The 27500-nt window shown below is 38.1% G+C and overlaps 1 long non-coding RNA gene across 2 annotated transcripts in view; it reads right to left on the bottom strand.

Annotated features, from left to right (window-relative positions):
- LOC122791629 overlaps nt 1–27500 on the bottom strand; it is a 286401-nt gene that overhangs the window by 22693 nt on the left and 236208 nt on the right. The window contains exon 4 of one of the 2 annotated variants that reach the window (XR_006363178.1): nt 15649–15714. The exons of the other annotated variant lie outside the window; for it this stretch is intronic. This is a non-coding gene — a long non-coding RNA (uncharacterized LOC122791629). The remainder of the gene's footprint in view (nt 1–15648; nt 15715–27500) is intronic. 2 annotated transcript variants of the gene reach the window in all.

The raw sequence follows: 27500 nt of genomic DNA on the forward strand, positions 1-27500 counted from the left end.
GTCTGAGCAAGGTGTTTGTCCTGCTTCCCAACTTATCTAATATGTGCTAACCTTAATGCTGCCCATGTCCCTAACCGCAACCATATTCTCTACCTTATTAAAAGACCTTTCCCTGACACGATCTTTTTTTTAGACAAATTGTGCCTGATGTTAGTGTTACAGTTTTGGTGAAGTAATTGTAAAAGGAAACAGTTTTCTTTTTTCAATCACTTGGGTAATCAGTGCTTTTGTTTTTTCGGTAAGCATGTTTTTTTGGTACGCTTGCAACATAAATAAATAAACATGTATTAGCTTCAAGGCATCACTCCAGGTGTTCCCTTCTCTCCCTCTTATCCACCTTTATTTCTTACAGTCTAACCTGCCCTTTACTAACAACCTTTTCTTTTTGTAGTTTCTCTTACATTTCTACCACACACGCTGTTCTGCTTCTCTTCTAACTGTATATAACAAAACATTTTATTCAGGTAAAACTGGCAATCTGTACCATACTGTATATAGTTGTAGTTTGTAGCTTTGCTGTTGTGCCTCAGGTCAAAGCTGATAGTTATCATGACATCAGTCTACTCACAGAGTGAACAAGTTATAAAAAGTGTATAAACAATTTTTACTTTTTAAAGTTCATTAGAGGAATACTTCAGTGTAATAAAAACTGCTTAGCATGCAAGACTGGTCATTTTATGTAATAGATATGGCATGCCTAGTTAGTTAATTATTTGAATTAACTGGGGCAAACCACTGATCACAAAAGACCAATTTCAGTCTCAGCCTAGAGACAGATAAACAAGGAAAGCAAAGAACCAAAATGTGTATACTTAATGTTACGGTAAGGTAATTATGATGAGTTTACATTATAGAAAGAAGCAATCACTATACAATTTGAAGAGGAGTAGTCACACTTGTAGGAATATAGAAAAGTGAGTGATATATATATATATATATATATATATATATATATATATATATATATCTACACACACACACACACACACACACACACACACACACACACACACACACACACACACACACACACACACACACACACACACACGTATGCATGGTTCCTGGTAACTTTGTTGAACATCTGTTTAATCGAAACAATTTGTTCAACAGGCGTGCAAAATCAACAATTTCTGGAGTTAGAATATATAATTAGCACTGGGTGGGGGGATGTAGGGGGTTTCCCCCTGTAAAAAAATCTGCTTTCTTTCTGTTTTTTTAAAGGTTTGCATGTGCTGAGATCAATTCTCAGTGGATGCGCACTAGTGTATTGATGTGCATAATACTGATCAATTTGTTTCGACATTATGCACTTCGACATAAATGATATTAGATCATCTAGAAATCTAGTTTATCTAGAAAACCCAACAGCAAAGAAGGCTCCATTTTCAGATCTTTATTGAAAGTAATCATGATGAGCGCTTTTGTCAATTACAGGACTTCTTCAGGTGAAGCAGTAGTAACAGGTTTTTTAAACGCTGTAGGAAGGGGGCAGTGGGGTAGGAGATTGGCATAATTGGACTCAAGGTAGGGGTGTGTCAATGTGGTAGAATTTTGCAGCAGAGATCATTAAAGTCTACAGATTTTACCTTCTGTCTTTGATGATGTGATTATATTTTCCCATCATTATCATTCTTTAATTTTAAATGTATTATCCCAAATTCTTATTTTCAGAAGCAAGAATAAATGACCTTATGTGATCAAGGGTACCAGACATGTAGGGTGTTGGGGGGTGAGCTACCCTCCACCTTAAAAAAAGACCGACTGTGCTCTTTACTCCTAGCATATCTGTATTATCAAAAAAAAAAAACATATGTCAGCGGTCATGTCTGCATAAGATAGCAGGCTTGTGGCCCTTGGACACTGTCTGTTCTGAAGAGGGAAGCCAGTCAGATCCTGGCTTCAGTGCTTGTGTTTCTGTGACTGTGTGTGTGTGTGTGCTATTATGTGTGAAAGTGTGCATGAGTAAACAGTTACGAGTGTGCACGGTTGCGTATGTGCAAACATGTGCGTGTGTGTGCATGCGTGTGTATGTATGGGTATCAAATGGCCAGTCTGCCTAAAAATGAGCCAATAATGCAGTAATTATATAGAATAATGTCTGGTGAGACTGAAGGAAAGACAGTGCAGGCTGTTTAGGAAGCAGAACCATGTCATTTTAATAAGCCTTGCAAATCTATCTCAAGGAACTACTAAAAATCAAAGAATTCAAGAAAAGAAAAAATGATGCCCTGGTAGTATAGCTTTATTGCCATTATACCAAAGCTAGTTTCTCACAGTAAAACTGGCACAGTCAATAGCTTCCAAGTAGTTTTGTAAACCACAGTGAATAACTAGGATACCAAACAACAGTTTCCCTAATACCTTGCATGAACGCAGATGAATGCTTTAAGAAGTTGACTTGAAAAAGTGCAAGAGGTTTCAAGCATGAATGAGTCTGCTATATTCATTGTTTATTTATATAACTTCATGAAGTGGGGTAATTAATATGCAGATTATAAGGTCAGCGAAAGTTTTTTCCTGGGACTTTCTCCTGTGCAACATTGGTTCACATTGCCTCTTTTGACTCATTTTTTTTCTAAGAGGAGATGCCCGATCTTGATTTCAATGCATGTTTTTGTGTGTGTGTGTGTGTGTGTGTGTGTGTGTGTGTGTGTGTGTGTGTGTGTGTGTGTGTGTGTGTGTGTATGCATGTGTCTGTGGTGCATGAATATGTGCATTTATGCATAACTGCATCAATGTGCGAATGTGCATGTATGCAAATGTACACGTGTGTGTGTGTGTGTGTGTGTGTGTGTGTGTGTGTGTGTGTGTGTGCATATGTGTATGTGTGCACATGTGCGCGAGCACATGGATGTACAAGTCTCTTCCAAAATTAATACGTCTCAACTGTCCCGATTTAGCAAGATGTCCTTGATTTTGTTCTCATATTTTTGTCCTGTCCCCTTAAAAAATGTTTGATTTTCTGGTTGATCATCAATGAATTCATGACAATTCTGTAATACTAGACTTAAAGTTTCATACTTGTCCAGAAACTACATGCTGATGCAAACCTACTGTTCTGTTAACTTTTTAACTGTATTACAATAATACTTAAAAAAATTTCCCTGAGTTTGCTTCCCCTCCCACTATTTTTTTTGCTATGTCCAGAGTTCTTAAGTAAAGCTGAGATGTATGCGGGGAACAGTACCCCTCATCTCTAACTGATTTTTCAGAAAATTCTCTAAATTTTGCCTGACATTATTTGTCATCCCTGATTTTCTGGTAAATCACTGAGGATTACAAACAAGTGAGTAATACCAGACATCAGAGCTTCAGTTTTAGTTAGTGTTCAGAAAATGCAGGTTGATGCAAAACCTGTTGTTCCATTAACTTTTTTAAGTGAATTAGAATAATATTCAAAATTTCCAAGAGTACCTATCTAATCATCAAGGCTTGTCTTAAGGCAAGCAAGAGTATCACTTTATTTTTATATAACATATTTCAGAGAAGGAGGGAAAATGATAGTTTCATAGGTAATTACTAGGCTAAGGGTCCTAGTGATAGTTTCATAGGTAATTACTAGGCTAAGGGTCCTAGTGATAGCCTTATAGTTAATTACTAGGCTAAGGGTCCTAGTGATAGTTTCATAGGTAATTACTAGGCTAAGGGTCCTAGGTGATAGTTTCTTAGGTAATTACTAGGCTAAGGGTCCTAGTGATAGTTTCATAGGTAATTACTAGGCTAAGGGTCCTAGTGATAGTTTCATAGGTAATTATTAGGCTAAGGGTCCTAGTGATAGTTTCATAGGTAATTACTAGGCTAAGGGTCCTAGTGATAGTTTCATAGGTAATTACTAGGCTAAGGGTCCTAGTGATAGTTTCATAGGTAATTACTAGGCTAAGGGTCCTAGTGATACTTTCATATGTAATTACTAGGCTAAAGGTCCTAGTGATAGTTTCATAAGTAATTACTAGGCTAAGGGTCCTAGCAGGGGCCATTTTAAGTACAGCCTTGCTTCTCTAAATGCTATTTCGTGTTTTGGAACCTCGGGGGAATTTTAAGGGCTGGATATAGGCTCACACATGGGTGGTGAAGCATTTACAGGCTGCCTCTGTCCAGAAGAGACATAGGTGCCAGAACAGGGGTAAACTTCTGATTCCCCATCCCCTGTTCCAAGTTAGGCTAGAACTGAGTTATAGAAGAACTCTGATTTACATGGATGGGAAACCTGTTACAGAGTCTCCAGGGCACATACTTGTCCCCTCCATCATGTCCTATTTATGTTGCAGGTGAAGTTTAAATTCCTAGATTAAGTAATTCTGATGCTATTTGTTTTATGTATGTACAACAGGTCCATCAGGATGGGATCAGAAGATGGTTTGTAAGCCAGACATAGATTGCTTTGCAGAAGTCAGTAGGAGACCAAATACAGGTATAGAGCTTTGATGTGATCCACATAGGACTTGCTGTTTACATACTGCATTCTTCTTGTAAGAAACCTTTGTGGGTGCTCTAGTTACCAAAGGGTACATCGTACTTAAAGATTGGTCTGATGAGGGCTGAGTGCAGTGGTACAATAACATAGATACCATACCTTTACTTATAAGCTGTGCAGTATAAAATGATTTTCTCATCACCATGGACTCATGGTAATCAAAGGCCAGATTACTGTCTACTTGAATTCCCAAATCCCTGACCACTGGGTCTGCTTTTAGTGGTGAATTATCAGTGTGCCAATTTGCATGGGTGGTCTTTCCAAAGGATACTATTAAGCATTTCTTTGCATGAAGTTTTAAACCATAGCTTTGGTACCAGTTATTTGTCTGTATCAGCCCTTTTTGGAAGATATTTTGTGTCTTTGGGGGATTCTATGACTACACCTTGCTTGCAGTCTTCTGCAAAATGGATCTGCCAGAGGCTTTTAACATCAGCCTTGACCTCAGAGAAATAGATGTCAAAAAGGAGAGCCCCCAGCACCAAGGCATGAGGGACTCTACCAGTGACTGGCCTCTTTATGAGGTAAGAATTCCTTATTCTAACTTTCTGGCTCCTATCTGTGAACCAGTCAACTATCTATTGGATGACATATGGGTTTATGTCTAATTTTGTGAGTTGATCTGCAAAGCCCAAATCAGGTATTCTGTTGAAAGCTTTGGACAAATCAGGGTAGACATTATTCATCATTTTGCCCTCATTCATAGTTTCAATGATCTTCTCAAAGAAGTCGACCAGATAAAACTGGGTTGGACCAAAGGTCTAAAGGTTTCTGTAGCATTGTTTATCATTTCCATGATGATTCTTTCCATGGCATTGCATATGAGTGTAGTTATACGTAGTTAGCCAGGCCCATAGAAGCCCCCCCCCCTTTGTGAAGAGGGATGACTGTTACAGTTCTCCATTCACTGGCACAATATCCGTCTACAAGCATTGGAATGTGATTGTAGTGAGCCTGATAGATCATGTTTCATGCTACTTAGGAGGTATCTTGGGATATTATTGCGACTCATCAATATAGTGTTCTTGGTCTTGGACAGAGAGAGAGATAGAGTGAGAGCATCAAAAACATTTTCTCTAGTGATAGTTGGAGGTTATGATTGTGGGTATTTCCTAAGGGGTGATTGGGGGACAAAATTGGAACAAACATTTTCTGCCAGTAGATTGCTATATCCTCTGGCTCAGTGTAGGTGTCTTCCATTCACTATTTGGGACATTTTATTTTTGCCTTTGAGTTTGCAGACATAGCTGAAGAAGGTCTTGTGATTGTCCTTTACCGGGGAGGATATTTTACCTTACATTTGGCTTTGGTAGGCCTGATTAGTCCCCTGAGTTGCTTGTTTAGATTGATAAGGAGTTTGTACCTTGCTGGACATAACCCATGATATTTTTGGCCATAATTTTCTTTCTTTTGTTATACAACCTGCTGATGTTGTGATACCAGGATGGCTTACATCTTGACTTTGTTCTTTGCTTATTTTGGATAGGTGCTGATGTCTGTATGCTGCTGTTTATATGCTTGTACATGGTTTCTGTGAACAGTTCTGCATAGGCAGCAGTGTAGTCAGGGTATGAGGTGACATGGAACTGTGCTAAGGATCACTAAGTAGTAGGATGTTAGCCTTAGCATAACTTGTAAAAGTTTTAGGGTTAGCTGGATCCAGGGACCTCAGCTAACCATGAGTAATAATTTTGTCTTTTCAACAAGTTTTATTTGTTGCTGATGGAGATTCAAGTCTTTAGTTTCAGTGTTTGTGAAACCAATTTTTTCTGAAGGTTTAAGAGATCAAGGACAGTTGGTTTATTAATAACACAGAATGGTAGACATATACCTATCCATGTTAAATAGATTATCCATTGTTTTAAATGCTTATTTAGCCTCAATAAGCATAATTATTTTTATCTTTTAATGTGTTCTGTACTGGAGATTTTCTCCCCAGGCCTTATGCTCAGTCGGACATTCCCAGTCAACAAATGTCAAATAAATAAATAAAATCACCTCACAGAAATTAATATGAAACAAAATATAGGAACAGGATTGGTCTTGGGTCTGGTGATTTTGTTCAACTATTTTAGTATTGTATGCTGTTAAATTCAAAGAACAAAGATTGAGAAACAAACCAGCATTCTGGGAACAGACTGGCTGAAAATGTTCTATATTTAAGGAGTTTACTTACTATATAATTACTGAAATTTTTGAAAAATAATCACTCCTGCTCAATATGGGTTTGTCCCAGACAGAACAATTAAGCAGTAAGGTGTAGAACTAAAAGGCATGCCTTTTTTCTTTTTGTTGGGGGAGACTTAATGTTAGCTACACCTCTGTTGTCCTTAAAACTTTGGATTTATTTGACATTTGTTGACTGGCATAGCAGTTAGTATGCTTCTCAGTGTTGTGTTCTGCAGTTCAGTTCTCGGTTGGTAAACCTTCCAGGGAGAGCTTGAGTCTGCAAATCCTCCTTGTGCACAGAGCCAGATCAGGGTCGAATGGGGCCCAAGTCATGGTAATGGACCAGGCCTCCCCAACCATTCCGATGTCCCACTATTATCCTGCTGCTCCCCATTTGCCATAAACTCTGTCAAACCTGCCAGTGTGTATATTATTTTTGTCTTTACTTCTACAATGATCATAGATATTTGGATTTAATTAAAAACTTTATAGCACAAACTCTGATGACCATTTGCTAAACAAAACAGTTTCACATTGAAAACAGACTTAGCATGAGCAACAGTTAACTCCTTGGCCCTTGAAACTGCATTGAAACCCACGTTCATTGAAAACACATCTGGCCAGTGTAGGATTAAGTGTACCATGGCTCTGGGCTATTTTTCAAACCATGGGCCTAGGTCACCTAGTGCTGGATCCGGCTCTGCATGGCTATTTGCCAGGTGCACCAATTTCCTTGTACATCCTAAAGACATGCCATAGATGAATTGATCCTCCTCCCAGCTGTCTGTAGTGGTGTGTGTATCTGTGTGTATGTGCGTGTATGTGTATGCAAACACCCTGTGGTAACATTACTAATTATATAACTGCTACCTTTTCTAATAAAAATCAAAATCCACAGCTAATGCTCAACAACTATGAAGCAATAAGAAAGAGAGAAAATGTCACCAAAACTGTGCTATTCATGCAATAAACATTGACTCCCTCTTACCATATCTTTGGCATCTTCTCATATTTGTAGAAATTGCCACCATGTTATGCATAACTGGTTTCTCTAATGCAAGCATCCAGTAAATTGGGGTTCCCCAGTGATGAAATATATAGTAGGTGCTAGAGAGATTACACAATCCAAGTTCTGCAAACTGCAAGACAGCCAATTATCCTTGACCAATTACAGCCCCAAACCACTGTACTGTAGAGGAAGTAAGAATTCCATGAGAAGAACAAGTACATTTAGGACTCTGAAAAAGCATCTGTCGGCACTGAGCAGGTCTCAGAATTGTTTTTGTCCCTTTATTCCAGTATCTTTGAGTGATTAGTCCTGTTATGTTGGGTTTTTTTTGGAACTGACATTACTACTTTTTGAAAATTACATCACACAAATGTGTGATAATCTGTGAATCTGTTTCTGCAGTTGCAGGTTTTTATTTATCCAAAACGTGTTTTGTTTCCATAACCCAAGATAGTTACATGCAATTTTTGCATTATATTTCATTATTGTTTTGTTTAGCGGAAGTACTAGTAAGACTGAAAACTCGTAAAGCAAATTTAGGAGCAAAGTCTGTGGCTGCACATGTGTGTCTGTGTGTGTTGTTCTTTTAATCTCAGAAACCAGCATTTAGTGGTCCTGCCATGTTAGGACATGCCAGGCAAAGCAGAAGCACAATCTCTGTGGTTTCAGTCTATTTCTGGTTCCACTCCTGACTGCTCACTGTATACTTTTATTGTGAGTTTGTGAATTTGTAAATACCTAAGCTATCTTTGCTATAGCCAGATTCATAATATAAAGTGTACAGTGGACTGCCAGGATTAACCCATGCAGTCCCCGCTATGCATCGGATACAATTCTTCACCACTATGTAGCCTTGAGCACTGGAATGGCTGAGTACCCCAAAGAAGCCAGTGCATTTTACTGATGTTGCCTGTTGATCGCTCCCTCTCCTTTCCTGTAATCATCCAGGTTTCTAACACACAGGTGGAGTGTTCAGGGGAAAGTATACATCACATTCACATTTGGAATGGGCTGAAGCAAAGCAATAATTTCACTTATAATTTTGACATCAAATATCTGTGGAATTTCATTTGACAGTATATGCAATGCATACCATGTATATGCTGCTTTTATCTTAGTAAATTGTAAAGATGTCCTTTTCAAGTCACCACATGCCCCTCTAAACACTGCCCAACCCCAGCCTCGGGCATCTTCTGTCACCTCTTTGTGTGGCAGAATTTTAAAATAGAGTTCATCAAAGGCTACACATTTTACACTGCCTCTTTGATATATTTTTTTTTTTTGCATCATTTTTGTCACTCTGTTTTTTAAATGCATGTTACTGACTAGTACCCCATATTTCTGCTCGAAGCAGGGAGAGTTATGTGTTCTTTGGTATTCAGATTTTATGCTAATTAGATACCCACATTTTTGGCTGAAGGTGCCTATTTTTAAGAGCCTTTGTTCCTATTTTCAATGTCTGCAGGTTGAGAGGCATGCCCCAGCTTCTGTTTTGCCAGCTTTAGTCTACCTCCTGCTTATATTCCTATCTTGTACTTCCACTTGGCTTCTAATTCCACCTCCCACTCACACATTGCCAAATCTGTTTAAGTGATATTTAGCAAGTGCAATACACAACTAATAATTTTTTTTTTTTTGCTTTCATGAAAAGAAGATGTAAGATGTGTGTCCTCTTTTTTTAAACTATTGTGGCAACTAGTATATTGGTCACACGGTGTGCTTTTTCTATGTATTAGACAACTTCAAAAGTCACATGAAAGAAAAATTGTTTGAAGGGGTAAATCGAACCTGAAAATAGGGACATACCTCCAAAAATAGGTACACCCTGTGCAGGGGTAAATCAGGCCTAAAGGACACTTGACAGTGTGAAGTGGGGTATGAGGTAAAATAAAATGTATGTAGGAATAATATGCTTTAGTTAAAGATGTCTGTATTACATAGTATAGCTTCTGTGTCCTATAAAATGGTGAGGTGATATTTACGTTATATTTTAAAGTACATGCTTTCTAGTAACTAATTTTATATTCCCTATTTTACTAGGCTGACTATTCTACAAGTGAATTTTTTGGACATGTAACCACAATTATGTTTTAGGCTGTTGTCTATGATAGTTAACATGGTAGAAGTCAAATGCCATTTGTCATTATTTATTGCCTACTCATTTAGATTTAGAGCTGATAGAAAGCCTATAGTCTCATGAGAGACAGCCGTAATCAAGTTTACATGTATCTCTTGACTGCCTTTTACAAAAGCTGTAACAGTGAGACAAGCATCTGGAAAAATAATGCATAGTCCAAGAGATCCTGAGGACACACTACAAATATCTCAAGGGATTTGTATTTTAGCTGGGAAGCCCACTCATTATCAAAGACTGATATCATTAGGTGGGATTATTGCATGAGAGTGAAAGGAAGGACAAATGAGTGCTCTCTCTTCATTGGAGAGTTCTATTTTTTTTTTTTTTGCACTTGTGGATGCCATTTATTTATGGAAAAAGATTTGATTTTATTAATTTAATTTGCTGTTTGTTAGACTAAAGGACATTTGTTATAATCTGTTCAAACACAATGACTGAAGAACATTTCACCTACTTATTTAAAACAAGAAAAGTGACTTGGATTTTCCAAAACTCATTTTTGTAATAAAATTACCATATTACATATTATTATGACATGTTATATTAACTAGGCCTGCTTAGGAAAGTCCTGTGACTTTGTTTCCCATAAATGCTTTTCATGGCTAGGAATGATTTAAATGCTTCTTAACTCTAAAACAAGTGTCTCTGTCCTTGAAAGATCAGCCATGTAAATTTAGGGCATGTTCATTCACTTAATCCCAACAAACATGATGATATAACTTCAGTTGTACATGTCTGTATGCTGAAAATGAGACTGTTGATGCAATAATTATTTCTGAGAGATGTTCTCCTCATTTCTGTTTGAAAGTAATTTCTAAGGGTGCTGCCAGTGTAAGTTCAATGACCAGCCAAACTGTTTATGGTACCATAATAGATGTTTTGGAGGAGAGTGAGTGCAATTCAAAAAATGTATTTGCATACCGCATCTCACTTCTCCACCCAGCAGATAGTAGAGTTGGTTGGAAAGTCCATCAGCTGTACACAGTGCTTACATATTTGATCATCAACCACTCGATTCTTAGAGTATCTGAATACTCTCATATCATAGCATTAACTATTTCGCAGAAAACACTACTCATTTACCAAACATAAAACCAGCACTGTGCCACCAGCTTATAACCTTTATTAAATTCTTGTGGTCACATTCTACTATTTCGTCCCAATGGATTTTTACTTCTCATGCGATATTAATAAAAAGAAGAGCTAGACGTAACCCTGTTTCATGCATCATTAATGCTATGCAGAATAGTTAACTCCACACCACTGACTGGTACCCACCAAAGCTTCCTCCTATCCCCACATCTCACTTTCCTGCTGGCTCCATTGTTACTAGTCTCACAGAACTGAAACATATCCTTACTCAATGCCAGTCAGGGAGACGTATGAATGAGTGGTGCATACTGCATCATGGAAGGAGTTGTTTCTAATAGTGTGCTTTCTTTCTGTAAGGTTTTCTCAGGTACTTAGCCTTCACTGAATCTGATACTTTTGATCAATAACAGAGATAAAATCTTTCCCATCCAACTTACTAGTAAATGTTTTTGAGTAGTCCAAACACTAGAATCATAATACTATGATGTTGAGTTTTAGAGCTCTGGTCAAAGTATGCATGGCCACACACACACACACACACACACACACACACACACACACACACACACACACACACACACACACACACACACACATACTTTATGTGTGTAGTGGCTACTTTTCAGCATAATTTTTCACATTACCATATATATATATTATATATATGGCAAATGTCACTAAAACCTTGCCGATTTTTTGCCATGAAAACACATTCATTCCCACTGTGTTTTACAGATAACAGTTGTATGTATTACTAAGGTGGAAATATTAAGAAAAAAAGAATTTGCTAAAAATCTTGGGTAAAAAGTATGAATGAAAGCCTTTGTCTCTGTAGCATCTGCTCTCTAATGATGTGCCCATTTATTATTTCAGCTATTGAGCACGACATGATATATTTTCCAGATATTCAAGATATTTTTTCTTTTGAATTGCAAAATCATTTTTAAGGGTGCATTTAAAGATATGCTTCTTTCACAGCAATAAGTGATAAAAAAAATGAACAAATTCAGTACAAATATAGAAATCACTGCAATTTCAACTTGTGTCATAGCATGTATGACAGGAAAACAGCAGAGGTACTTAAATGAGGGGATACCAAAAGGATATACTGCATTCTGCACAAATTATTTTTGGAAAACGCATTTAAATATTTAGCATTTGGTTCTCTGGTTTTGTTCCTGGCTGGAATGTTTGCTCTTCAGAATCTACATGTCCTACTTATGTCCACAGGAGTTTTTACCAGGTGCTTTGCTTTCCTTCCACATTTGGAAAACGCATAGGTAAATTGGCAGCCTTCAGACCTACCTATAAGTGAGCAATCAGTGTATGAGTGTGTATGCATCCATGAAGACCTTGGCATCCTGTCAGGCATTACTTCTCAGCAGGATGCCCGCTGATTTCCAAGGCAAAAGCATTAGCTCCCTTACAACCGTGAGTCAGATAAACTGCATATTGGAAAGTGAATGAATAAACAGAGCAACATTAAAGCTGTACAGAGGTAGGGCTCCTATATAAATCATCTCATAATGAACTAGGTGTTTGTTTGCAGCAGACTACCCTTAATATCACCTGAAAATTTAAGTTACTTAAATCTGAGGTGTTACTCATAGATCTCAACCTCTTATGAGGCTATTGTGGAAGAGAGACCATACCAATGTGTGACAAGCAAAAATGTACCATTCCCATTGTTCATGGCTGGCATGGTCTTTCCACCAAAGGGATTTTTATTTCAAACTATACATTAACCAGTAATGAAAACTGCCAATTATTGTGCTTTAGTTTTAACAAAATTGTCATTCTGCAAAAAGCTCTACAAAAGACTGTGTATTCGGCAATATTTCCATTTCCATTTGTGTTGTTAAATTGTTGCAATATTTCCATTTAAATGGCACTGTGCTACAGACTAACAGATGTCTGTATTACATGCACTTTGAAGCAGATCACTGACAGAAAAATGGTCACTGTCCAAAGGACTTAAGCTCAAGGAAAAAGTTCCTCATTTAATTCAGTGCCATTGATTTTGGTTAGAGGTAATAGCTGAAAAGACCCTCCTCATGGAAAATTATTCTCAAAATCCTTGCTACATGATTATGAAAATGTTATAATTTTTTGTCTTTATGATCTAGCAACATGTAGTTTCAGCATATCTATTTATTTATTTACTGCATGTGTTTACCGGGAAAGTCCACTGGGCCTAGGTGAGTCCATTTTCAGTGGAGGCCCGGAGAGAAAAGCTCCACATAAAAGTCAACATTACAGAAATACAAATATCAAAAATACAAATAACAAAAATGTAGCACTATTTACAGTTTTTTAGCAATTCCATTGCAGTTTTATGGTAGTCCATCGATGATATTAACATGCACTTTTGGTGATATAGATGCCATAGACATTACTGGTTGGGAGGCAGAAAAAACAGTAACATCATATACAATTATTTACATGCATTTAAATCTGTGTAGGCAGTGAAGTAATACATTCTTTATGAAAGCAGAATATCATTAAATTGCAATATATATATTTAGCACGACAGTAAGAAATGTATAAATATTTGATCAAGCCTTATAAGCAAAGAGTCGATTATCCGAATGTCGATTATCAGAAATGTCTATTATCAGAACCAGCCTTCCAAAGTTTTTGGGTAGGAAAAATCATAAAGTCTGAATATGTAAACACTCTTATGTATTTGCTTGAGTATTTTTTTGAGCTTGTAGCCTGCTCGTGTGTGAAAAATATTCTTTATTGTCCATTGAAATCACTGAATAGTTGAAAAGTGTATTCCTGTGTGCAGAAAAAAACAAGATTTTAGAAGTTTTTTTTTACCCGGTTCAATTATATGTTTGATTATCCGAAGTACCCCAGGTCACAATTAGTTTGGATAATTGACTCTCTACTGTAATACACACAGCACAGCCTGTTTAAAATTATATTAATAAAAACAGTACCACTATATTGTTTTAGATAAAAAGTAAGTTCTAAGCAGTGCATTTTAATACTTGTATTATATGTGTGATATTTTCATATATATGTGCTTCATATTTTTTGTGTATTGGAGCTCAAAACAAAATTAACAAGTTATTAAAAAATCATCCTGATTAGGTCTTCCATGGTGGTGTAGCGGTGGCGTTGTTGCCTCACAGCAAGAGGGTCTCCCGTTCGATTCTCGGCTTGGGTTGGGAGTGCCTTCTGTGCGGAGTCTGCATGTCCTCCCCGCGTTCGAGTGGGAGTTTGAAAGACATGCGTTGAATGGGTGTGACTTTGTTGAAGGTTGGGCGTTGGGCTGGCAACTCGACACCATAAAAACCAACTGCCAATCATTAGTGGACCGGAGTTTCGCTGTGGCGACCCCTAAACGGGAAAAGCCGAAAGACAGACAACAACAACATTAAAAATCATCCTGATTATGGAACTAGGCAAAAATAGTCTTGTGATACTGCAAACAAATATTTTCTTTTTTAATCTGCATTAAATATATTCTTCAGAGAGAGTAAACAAAGGGATAAGACTTAAAAAAAGTGAGGGAGACAAGATGTACTTCCTAACGAAGACGAGGATGTTCTGTATAATAAGGAACCAACCTGACGGAAAAATTAAATGTAAGCAAGCAGCCATCATGTAAATTCCCCCACCCCTCATATTCATATATATACCAGCAAAATGGTTGCAGTGCACCAACATGAAAATGGAAAAAATCTTCCAAGAGAAAGGAAATCACTGACTGGTGGCACACAGTAAGAAAATGTACCTGCACTGAACATACCAATGCAAAGAAAGACATTTACATAGCTATCCTACAATAATAATTTCAAAACACTGACACAAAATGAAGACTGAGGTGCTATATGTCATTTCCATTAGTCTGACCATATGCATTATAATTGCAAAATAAAGAGTAGCAAAGACTCTTTGTTAGGGGGATAGCTAGGCTGTAGCACATAGACTTATATTTGATTGAACTATTGCCTCAACAACAGCTACTCATGTACAGAATGGATCCATATTATTTTGTTAAATGGCTATTCAGCAAATACCCATTTATCGAACACCTATTTAGTAAAGCCCCTATTCACTGAACGATGAATTTTAACTAGGGCAAACCAGTGGTTAGCCACCATCTAGAATGTCCCCTTTTCCGCACTGTAGTGCAATATCAGAGTTGGTATACTTAGTTAGGGGGGTGTGGGGGGGTGTAGCCTCCCACCTTGGCAGGTTTTAAATTTTATTTATTTATTTATTTTTTTTGCGGTTGCTCAGTTGGCCAGCTGCTTGTTTGCCCTAGTTAAAATTCACTGTATGATGAAGAGTGGCTTCGCTAAATAGGTGTTCGATGAATGGCTATTCACTGAGTAGCCATTCAGTGAAATAACATAGACCCGTACAGTATCACAGACAGCATGTACGTGTTTTGTCCCTTTAGTTTTAACATTTTGACTACACCCTTGCACATTGTAATTACCTAAAAAAAATGTCTCCATAAGAACATCAGAAAACCTGTGCAAGTTGGACATGCAGTAAAACAAGATTAACATCATGTTTTCATTTGTGAGCTCTAATCTTGTTTATTAGAATCATTCTAGGATTAATTTGTACTTCTGGCTTATATTTGAAAATGTTGCTTTTATATTTGTTTTTGGATGTGATTTTGCTTACGCATTTTTGAAGTTAATTTTTGAAAACAAGACTATAATTTTGCACTCTTGAACATTTAATAAATAATGAAAACATACAGTGTGTGCAAAGAGCATACAGACATATGGGCCTTACCCTGATAAAGAGCTGTTACTGGAACCTCCAGAATTATAACTCATACTTCCACTTCTTCAGAGCAAACTGAAGTGAAAAATACATATATAAATGTTAGAACAGGTTTTAGAAGAGAAAATCCAAATCGTACATGATCATCATTACAACTGCTATATACTCATTCATATGTTAGCGTAGTTCTTACTCACAACACATCTAACCCCTCTCTCTTGGTGGTGATCATGCACATATACTAGTTTTTGCAAAAACCTCCTCAGCTCAGTGTGTGTGTGTGTGTGTGTGTGTGTGTGTGTGTGTGTGTGTGTGTGTGTGTGTGTGTGAACTGAGATGTGTATGCATGTCTGCAGGGCATGCATGAAGCTGGGTGAATGTGTGTGTGTGTGTGTGTGTGTGTGTGTGTGTGTGTGTGTGTGTGTGTGTGTGTGTGTGTGTGTGTGTGAACTGAGATATGTATGCATGTCTGCAGGGCATGCATGAAGCTGGGTGAATGTGTGTGTGTGTGTGTGTGTATGTGTGTGTGTGTGTGTGAACTGAGATGTGTTTGCATGTCTGCAGGGCATTGATGAAGCTGGGTGAATATGTGTGTGTGTGTGTGTGTGTGTGTGTGTGTGTGTGTGTGTGTGTGTGTGTGTGTGTGTATATACGAGCATGTGAACCATACCTCTCAAATGTCCAGATTTTCACAGAATGTCCAGATTTTTGCCTCATCTTTTGGTCTGTTCCTCATAAAATGTGTGGTTTTCTAGATTTTTTTGGCAAATCAGTGTGAACTGAATTCACTATATAATCATAAGCACTTGAGTTTCAGACTTCATATCCATAAGAAAATGCACAGTACACAAGACCTTTTATTCTAACAGCTTTCTAAGTTTATAAGAGCATTATTTAAAAGTTGTCCCCATTTTTGGAGGCTTTGTCCTCCATTATTTATTTATTTAACATTTATCAACCGGGAAAGTTCGACTTGGAACAAAGCCAATTTTCAGTGGAGGCCTGGGGAGAAATGCTCCAGGTGCATGTCTTTCTAATGTGGGAGGAAAATGGAGCACTTAGAGGATACCCACATGAATGCAGGGAGGACATGCAGACTCCACACAGAAGGCACCCCAGCCAAGAATTGAACTGGAGAACCTCTTGTTATGAGGCGACAATGCTCCCGCTGCACCACTGCGCCATCCTTTATTTTTGGCATTGTCCAGATTTTTTGTGCCAAGAGGTTGAGAGCTATAGTTTTAGCTGAGATTTGTATGCATGTCTACAGGGGTATAGATGAAGCTGGGTAAATGTGTGTGCATGCACTTACGTGTGTGTGTGTGTGTGTGTGTGGGGGGGAGGTAGGGTGGGGGGTGGGGGTATGTGTGTGGGTGTGGGTGTGTGTGGGTGTGAAGGGAGAATACTACCACCATCAGGTCTGACAGCACTTGTGTTTGTTAGTGTGTGATTCAGAGACATACTAATGTGCTGATAATGAGATATTTCTTATCATAGCCATAGCTATCTATGATTCACATTTTCCCACCATTATGAAGATTTTCCTAACTGCAGTTGACAATTACTACAAGAAGAAGCCTGTTGCTTTTCCTGAGGAAAAATATATGCATGCACACACACAGACACACACAGCTAAGTGTTGTAATGACATTGTTAAAATTTGAATATGCCTTCCACTACACTAGAGCCAATGGACTCCATCAACCTCAGCATCTGAAACCCCATTACCTACCACAATAATGGAGCAACATTTCTTGAGAGGTGGATGATATTGGGTTGGTTATGAGGAGAATAAATTGACAACTGTGATCTGCAAGAGGATAGAATACAGATTGCTGCAGACTCATTGGTGTCTCCTCCCCCCTCCCCAAGAGCCCTCCACTGATAAGCCTTAGTTTTAGTCTAACCACTGAGTTTTCCTTTTTAACTTCAGTTAGGACTCTCTTGATTCTTCTAATAGTTGCTTAGCTTTGGGTGGGTAGAAGATGACTCAAAACATTTCTGAAGCGCCATTGCATGTCACTGATGTCAGTTACCAGATCTAACCCTTCTCACAAGCATTTTCTAACTAAAAATAATAAATTGACTGACTTTGTAGTCCCACTTAGAGCAGACCCCATTGACCCAATTACGAAAGATTTTCTCACAGTGTTAAGTGACCACTTACACTAACAGCAGACTGAGAGTGGGTCTTTTGGAATTTGGCCTTTTTATAGATAGACCTTACACTGAAGTAAGGTCACTTACACTGAGAGCAAGTCTTTCAGAATCAGGACAGATGTACACTGAAAGCAACTCATTTGTAATCTGACCTTTTGAGTGGAAGTCCTTAGGAAGACTCTGTCTAGAACAAGCATATTTTCTGATGATCTTGTTTGCTAATAACATGACCAAAATTTGAAAAAAAAAATATTATTTTCCAACAGTTGAAATAAATCTGCACTGGAAGTTTACTGAAAGGAAAAAACCTTGCAGACAAATAGAAGCTGACCAGACTCAAGCTTTAAGAAAAAATAATGGAGGAGTAGGGGAGGGAGACTGATATACTGTTAGATCCCTTTAGTGGGCACTATAAAGTATATAAGTGTATTTTAATTATTTTGACAAAATAGGTCAATATTCTGTGCATAAGACACAGTAACAGTGCACAAAACATAACACTCAACTCAAGTTTTACTAGAGTGCTTTCTTCCAAAGCACTGTGCAAAATATATGAAATTTAAACAAGACTAGGGGCTCCACTTTGAAACTTTGGCTTTTTACTCATCTAAAATAATAAGCGTACAATTATACTTCATATAAAAAGGCACTATTTAATGGATACAGGCTACCATATGGTAAGTGATTGCACCTACAGAAGAAAAATTAGTATTAACTCTTTCACTCATGCAGTCATGGTTCTTAAGTTTAGCAACAAACCACCTATAAAACCCTATACTCTCTAAATGTGTATGTGTGTGTATGTTTGTGTGTGTGCGTGTGTGTGTGTGTGTGTGTGTGTGTGTGTGTGTGTGTGTGTGTGTGTGTGTGTAATTCAAATCATCACTATAGATGCATTCTACCTCCTAAATCATCAGTCTGTTTAGCATTTCAGACCCCCACAAATGTCAAGTTGAATCTGTGCAAGTCAGTCTTATGGGGAAGGTCAGACTTCCAAGGACAATAGTAAGACATCCTTCAAAAAACATCTGTAGTTTGGTGCTAGGCTGAGGGGAAGCTTTAAGTATAGCACTAGTCATACCAGATCTCTGCTACCTTGTCTTTGGACAAAAATTTAGCTTAGTGAGCAGACTGCTCAAGGCTTTTTTTAGAAACTAGTCTGCTGTATAACTTCATTGCAATGAGGGATAACAATTCTTTCCTATACATGGAGACAAATCTGACAACTTGCAGAAAATTTGCTGTAGGTAAGTGTGAATCTGATTGTAGACTATGGAGACATAACTATTAATGACCCAAGGATCACACATGAAAAAGAAGTATAAAACATTTTGAATTCATCATATTTGCATTTTGTAGTGAGTGGTGTTCTTCTGCACTGTAGTTTTGTTCCCTTACCTCCTGCTATTTCTCAAATTTCTGAACTGTCTATAGCAGAACACACCTATCAAAAAAGAGGTTAACAGTGCAGTTGAAAAGTTCAAACTGATATCTTCAGTTAACCCTCCTAGTATATATTTTTTTTACTCTGCAGCATATAGTTATTGAAAATATGTTACACAAGACAGACCACCAAGATACAAACCGGAGGAGCACCTGGGTCTAATTCCTACAGCCTGCTATTGTACACTGATGTGGATTAAGTTGCATCTTCCTCTGCTCTTGGGCAACATCTGACTAATTTGTCTCATCTTAACCGTACAACTGTGAAAAAAAAATACAAAACCATTCCAGGTATTTTAATTTGTACATTGATGTGCATTAATCACTTTCGCTTAGGAAGTGACAGGGCTGTCAGAAGCTGTTGAAGACTGGGGGGAGGTGGAGGGTGAGAGGGGCACTTAGTGATCTAAAAAGGGACATTTTTCTAAACTATTTACTACCACAACATAGGTACAAAATCAGCAGGCATGGCACACACACACACACACACACACACACACACACACACACACACACACACACACATAAAATCAGCAGGCATGGCAGACACACACACACACACACACACACACACAAAATCAGCAGGCATGGCAGACACAGACACAATCAGCAGTGGGCAGCAGGCATGACAGCAATGATACACAGAATATCAGCACTGGGCAACATATGGTAGCAATGATCAGGGCAACTCTCGAAAGTCTCTGGCAACAATGATCAGCGCAGAACAAATAAAAGAACAAAACTCTCCTACCGGCATGACACTGGCTCTGGCAGTACCAGCAGAACAGCAGGAGCATAACTCCTGAAACTCTCTTTACTGACAGCTAGTTTAGTTAGTTTAACTTCCGCGCATGAATCTACATTAGCATACAATGCATGGATCCCCCTTTAACTTCTGCATTCAAATCCACTTTAGAGTGAAAACTCCACTTCATTAATTTTTCCCGGCAGGTCTTGCAACCATACCTCTCAACCTGGAAACATCAAAAACCTGGACAAGGCCCCTGAAAAATAGGTACAAATCTGTATGCTGATTACTGTAAAATTTGCATACATCATTACGTAACCCCACCCACTCCAATGGAATTGTGGGATACCAACTTTCAAATGCAAACTGAAGAACAGACAACCAAAATATGGCACCAGAGTCCCACTGCAGCCATTCCAATGTCCCATTACCTGGCAATTTCACCCCATTTACCATAACACTAATGTGTGCATACTACTTTACTTCTACAATGATTATTTGGATTTTATTTTTACATTTTATAGCACAATGCACAAACACTAATAGATATCTGCTAGACAAAGCAATACTGTTTCACAATGAAAATAGACTTAGCATTAAAACTTCTCTGCCCTTGAAACTCACATTCATTGAAACAGCATTGAAACTCACATCACATCCAAAGAAAATGCATTTGGCCAGTGGTGGATAAAGACTACCGTTGGGCTGTTTTCAAATCATAGGCCCCTTGCACACAAAACAAGAAACATACATGTGTTATTTCATACACCTTCCTGACTTTATTAAATTATATTCCCTGTATAATACAGCACACTTGTTAGACTTAAGTCAGAGCACATTTTAAATTTACTGTATGAACATTTTTCCAGTAGGCAATGAAACAAAATGCATTAACCAATAATGACAAAACTGCCCAATTCAGAACATTTCCATAATAAAAGTCTACTTCTACACACTCACTACATATATATATATATATATATATATATATATATATGTATATATATATATATATATATATATATATATATACACATATATATATATATATATATATATATATATATATATATATATATATATAGAATGACAGTAGTGTAAGCCATAGGCATCTTGCACAGCTTCTTGCACTTATTTTCAATTTCAGTTTTTTTTTTTGGGGGGGGCGGGACAAAAGTCCAAAAACCAGGGATATATTTTAAACGTTGCTTGTATAATTTTGGAAAGTTGCTAGAATAAAAAGTTGTGTTACCACCATGAATTTCACTGCCAAGTCTTGAACCTAGGACCCTGTCCACTACAGTCAGAGCAACATCCACCATGCTAAATCAGCAGTTTCCTGAAAGACAGGAAGACTGAAACTTAAATGGCTATCATTTACTGAATTCAGTTCTCACTTCTCACCATAGCTCTCACTCTTAGCACAAAAAACCTGGACAAAGCCAATAACTGATGAATATAGAATTCTGTTCTCACTTCTCACCATAGGTCTCAACATCTTAGCACAAAAAACCTGGACAAAGCCAATAATGGGGGAATACAGCCCCAAAATACGGAGAATTTTCAAATACTGATCTTGTAAGCTTAGAAAATTGCTAGAATAAAAGTTTTGTGTTACCATTTATTTTCTGTAGAATATGATGTCTGAAATTCAAATACGATTTGCCACAAAAATCCTGAAAAAACACAGATTCAATCAGGAATAGAACAAAAATATGAGGTGTTAATTTGCAAGTGGTGGTGGCTAGGGACTTTAGGCTCTTTTTACCTGTACCCCTTTTTCACCAAGCATCTTATACAGCTTGAGAAAGTGCAGAGATTCAGACAACATAAGTATACCTGTTCTGAAAGATTGCTAGGGATATCTCTTTACTCCACTGTATACAGATAACTCAGTTGGACCTTTTTCTTTGTTTCCAAAGCAGTGACAAACTGACTGTTCTTTGAAAAGCTGTGCCTAGAACCAACATGTAGCAGTGTCAACATGTAAACAACAGGGCAAAAGAGAGAGAAATACATTGCAAATAGTCTACTGTGTCTTTGAAATGCTATCTTTGTGGCAGTGTCATGTAAAAACAAATACTTAAATAATAAATCTGAATGACTACATGAAGGATAGAAAATATCTATGTGAGGTAACAGCATTCAAGCTTCTTGAAGGCCATTAGTTTGCTAGTTTGACCCTGCTGATGGCACCATCTATAAATCTCAGTCTTTTTCTTTCTGTGCATATATATGTATATCTTTACTTCTTCTAAATTTGTGAATTCTCACCCTGGCTATGCCTGCAAATGGTCACCATTGATCAGTGCATTACCCTAGAAGACATAAATAAATAAATACATAATAATGTATGCACAAACACATGTAAATGCAGAACTTGCCCCCCCCCCCCACACACACACACTGTTCAACTTGTAGTTACCGTTCACAAGGAAATATCAATACCCATACCTCCGTTCTGTAAGTTCTGCAGCTCAGGCACAGAAAGCAGAAATACCTCTGTTCAGAAAGCAGAAATACCTCTACCCATACCTCCATTCTGTAAGTTCTGCAGCTCAGACACAGTAAGCAGAAATACCTCCAACCCAACAATACCTCTGTTCAGAAAAAGCTCAGGCGTAGAAATACCTCAGTTCCATCAGAAAGCAGAAATACCTCTACCCATACCTCCATTCTGTAAGTTCTGCAGCTCAGGCAGAGTAAGCAGAAATACCTCCAACCTAACAATACCTCTGTTCGGAAAAAGCTCAGGTGTAGAAATACCTCAGTTCCATCAGAAAGCAGAAATAAGCAGCCATCTCCATTCTGTTTCCACGCTCGCAGCCGTTTCATTCAAACAACCAGCCGGACAGCTGGAGCTGACATCACCGATGACATCAGCTCAAAAGCGCGAAAGAAAAGAAAATTTAAAAACAAAATCAGGAATGAAGGTATGGTTGGGAGGTATGCTTGCAACTATAAAAGTGAGGGGGCTCCCACTCCCCCTCGCTCTATGGTTCTGATGCCCATGGGCAGTGAATTTAGAATCCAACTATCATTTTCAGATATCTGTGCTCCAAGCAATGCTCAGGTCTGATGACATTTTTGTGTGATATTATAAGAACTAGCACTCTTTTAGAAAATTGAAAATGTTTGCTAGGAACAGAAATTGTAAAAAGTTTTATCTTATCTTAACATTTTGCATCATTTTAATATTCCAGAAGCACTGTAAGTAGTAATTATTAATTTTTATACTTGTTCTACCATCACCCTGATTGATGGGGGTGGCCAAACATGCATGCTTTTGTTTTTAGAAAAGTTTTCTTTATTTCAATACACACTCTGTATCCTCTAAAGATGTCAGTTTCTGGAAACCCTTCTCCATCTGTCTGCTCTCTCTATTCATTCAGGATGGCAGTACTCAAAATTATTTCTTTCTTTCAGAATATTTGGACAAACTGGCAGTCACTTTCTAAGGACGTTCTCTGGGTTTGAGTTATTTTGCCATAATTAAGAAGCCTTTCATTTTTAGCTGCAAACAATGCATTTTGTAAATGCTAAAATAGATGAAGCTGCATGCTATTTAGTCTGCCTGCCAGCAGTGTCAAGTTTTCTGACATTGCAGCCATAGCTTCTTTAATATCTGGATGCTTGTCAGCATTCTGTACAAACTGTAAAGATACTATGAATGTACTTTAGCCTCCATGCAGTTTTTTAGACAACTGCTAAAAATTGTACGACAAGATATGTAACTAATTTCTTATAGCTAGGCCTGTGTGTGTGTGTGTGTGGGTGTATATATATCTATATATCTATCTATATGTACACACACACACACACACACACACACACACACACACACACACATATATATGGCTCAGTCTGGTTAAATGGAAAAGAAAGAAAAGAGAAAGCACACGTTTCTAATATGTTTAATTTCACAATGCCTGTGGGTATACAATATTTTTTGTTGTTCCATTGTCTGTGCAGATATAGAGATTGTCTGGTTTGCCGACTAGAATATGCAACATATAATTGTCCATGTGAGAAGCAATCTGTGTGTAGATCTAAACCGCACAATTCTAAATATTGGCCCTGAGCTTTGTTGATGGTGACTGCAAACGCCAATCGAATTGGGAATTGCAATCTCTTAAATTGAAATGGCATATCCGTTGGAATCATAGGAATGCGAGGAATGAGGACATCTTCACCTTTGAAAGGTCCTTTCAATATTGCTGCTTCTATGACGTTGCTCATTAATTTTTTTACTGCAAGCCGCGTGCCGTTGCAAAGCTTTGGCTGGTTGATATTTCGCAACATGATAATTGGCATGCCGATTTTCAGTTGCAGTACGTGCGGTAGCATCTCTGGCAGATCGAGTGAATTAAAAAATTCTGTTGGATAATTAACTGCTTCATCTGCTTCCACAACAGTGTCGACGGACTTGCATGTGACTGCCTTGCTTTGAATGTTAGACTGAATAATATTGTTAAGTTCATAGACGTTGTTCTTGGCCGCAAGAATAGCTCATTCAGTCAGCCAATCGTGATTCTTATAATTGGTTTGAATATTGGGAAATACTTTTTCAACCAATTCTTCTTTTGACGTCACTAAATTGTAGAAGTTATGAGGCAATGAAATTCGTCCTGAGGTGAGATCAACCGGCACCTTTCCGTTCCCAGTTTCCAGCAATTGATGTGAGAATATCTCAGCTGATCAATCGTTTTGCAGCTGGACACGCATATTTGTAGTTAATTTTAACATCTTTATGTGTCGACACAAAGTAGAGTATTTCAGGCAAGCATTTATTTCATCTGCTGGTGTCGATCGAGGAGAAAGAAGCAGATCTGAAGCTGCAGAATACGATCGCCGTGCTCGCAACCGTGCATCCTCAAGTCTGGCTGCACATCGCTCTGCTTCTTCCTCTGCACGTATTTGAGCCATTCTTTGTCTGTTTCGCTTGTTCACCGATGCCCGTTCTTCCTTTGATTTGCAATTACTCGTCGCACTATTTCCGCTCTGCGAGTACGACGACCTAAGTTTGATTTTCTGTGAGGCATTATTTGGATGAACTAAAGCAGATCGATTGCACTGAAAAAGAAGTAAGAAAGTTATAACAAAAACATATAAAATTGCATATTTGTGCACAAATATATAGAATCCATAGTAGGTATATAAAAACACACGCGTATTCGAATGCAACATGCGACATCTATATAATAGTAGGTATCTAAAACACACGCATATTCGAATGCAACATTGCGTGAAAATTTCAAAGCAATCGGTGAAGAACTTTCGGAGATTTAAGATTTTGAACAAACAAACATTTACATTTTTATTTATATATATATATATATATATATATATATATATATATATATATATATATTTATGTATATTGAAGACAGCAAAGGATAGGAAAATAGAATGCAAAACAGAAGACGCATGGGATGAAACTGTGTACAGATAAGATAGTGGTAATCTCAGCAAAGAGGGGAATCAAAAGAAACTGAGAACTGAGGTAGAAGGGAAGACAGTGGAACAGGTTAACAGCTTCAAGTATCTGGGAGGGGTGGTTGAGGAGAAGGGAAGTCTAAATGAAGACGAAAAAAGCTAGAATCAGGGGGAGGCTGCAACCAACTGGCATAGAATCTCACATGTAGTGCATAATGCCAAAGAAGCTGAAAAGTACAAAACAGTGGTGCAACCAGTACTACTATATGATACATAAACCTTGGCAGTAAAGGCAGAGCAAATGAGATAGCTAGAGGTGATGGAAATGAAGTGCCTGAGATGGCTGCCAGGATACAGACTGGGACAGACAAAGAAATAATGATATAAGAGCAGAAGCCAAAGTAGCTGCAATTGCAGAATAGATCAAAGAGAACAGATTACAGTGGTGTGGGCACATGTGCAGAAAAGCAGAAGACATTCTGGTGAAAAAGATTTGGGACAGAGAGGAAAAAGGCAAGAGGAAACGAGGGTGTCCAGCAAAGAGGTGGATGGACAGTGTGAGAGAAGATCTGCAATAGTTAGGCATGAGTGCTGAAGAAGGCAGGAGTGTGGCAGTCTATAGGGAGAGATGGCAACAGTTAAGACATCCTGACCTCATGTTGAAAATGGGGAAAAAGGGGGTTGATGGTGTGTATGTGTATGTTGCATAAGGCAGTCTGTGCTACACTACATTAAAGTGATCATTTTAAAAATAATCTTTAACTTTATTCTAAGCATGTTAGCATGCCGTTGGCTTTTGTATCAAACATTGTAAGACATACTGAAGTACTTCTTCTAGGCTGAGCAAGGAAAAAGTGACAGTTAGTTTCTTGTCTGGTGCCAGGATATGTCAGATCACACATGCACTCAAGCATTAACAAGTAGCACTGGTATAACTCTGTCATAGTACGTGTGGTGTCAATGACTTGAGAAGTGCTTCTCTCAACTATATAAAGAGAGAGACATGCTGGAACTCTCACACTATGTGTACCAAGCAGGTATGAGCCTAACACTGTACAGCATTCTTCCTTCTCCAAGGATGATGGTACAATATGAGTAAAAAAATAAATGACTTCAATTATTAGCTAAGTTTTTGGTGTTATTTGAAGGGGTCCAGTATTTGTCAGCCTGTGAAGAAGTTGTCCTCTCCACAGTGCCCTTTTAGCAATGCCAGTCTAATACATCTACCCATATAATGAAGAAAACAAAGGAAAGAAATGAAGATGTTACTAATCAGTGATAGGAACCCAAATAAGAAACTCCACTCTCTACAAGCCCTTCTTATTCTGAAGGATGTTGACATCTTTGCAGTGACTGATACATTTAAAACAGAGCACTCCAGCTGTTTGGGGCCATATCACCTTCCACAGATTTAGACCAGCTACTGTACAGGAGGGAAGAAAAGGTGGAAATTTCACAACTTTCATCCAGAAGAAACAGACATCAAGGCTTGCACGCAAGCAATAACGCCCAACAGGGTGTGAGTTACTGTGTAAATAACACCCACCTAGGGTTGTTCTGAGGCTCAACGATACAGGTGGAGTGACTCTACACCCCTGGAAAGGCATTATTCACATAGTAACACACACCCTGGAGGGTATTATTGGGCATAGAGAATAGGCTGTCTGTAACATTGTTGTTTTACTTATTTTTTTATTACTATATTATTATTTTATATATGTTAGATGTAAAATAGTTCCTCTGCCTACTGTTTCATACTTGCTGTAATACATGTAAATAGTGTTGGAGAAAGTATTTTAGGGTGGTCATGGTGGTGCAGTGGTTAGCATTGTCCCCTCACAGCAAGAGGTTCTCTGGTTCGATCCTCGGCTAGGGTGCCTTCTGTGCGGAGTCTGCATGTCCTCCCTGTGGTCGCGTGGGTTTCCTCTGGGTGCTCCGGTTTCCTCCCACATTCCAAAGACATGCTGCAGGTGGATTGGACACGCTAAATTGGCCCTGTGTGTGTGTGTGTGTGTGTGTGTGTGTGTGTGTGTGTGTGTGTGTGTGTGTGTGTGTGTGTGTGTGTGTGTGTGCC

This window comes from Protopterus annectens, chromosome 17.part0, assembly GCF_019279795.1.
Source record: "Protopterus annectens isolate FY-2018-M chromosome 17.part0, PAN1.0, whole genome shotgun sequence".
NCBI lineage: Eukaryota > Metazoa > Chordata > Ceratodontiformes > Protopteridae > Protopterus > Protopterus annectens.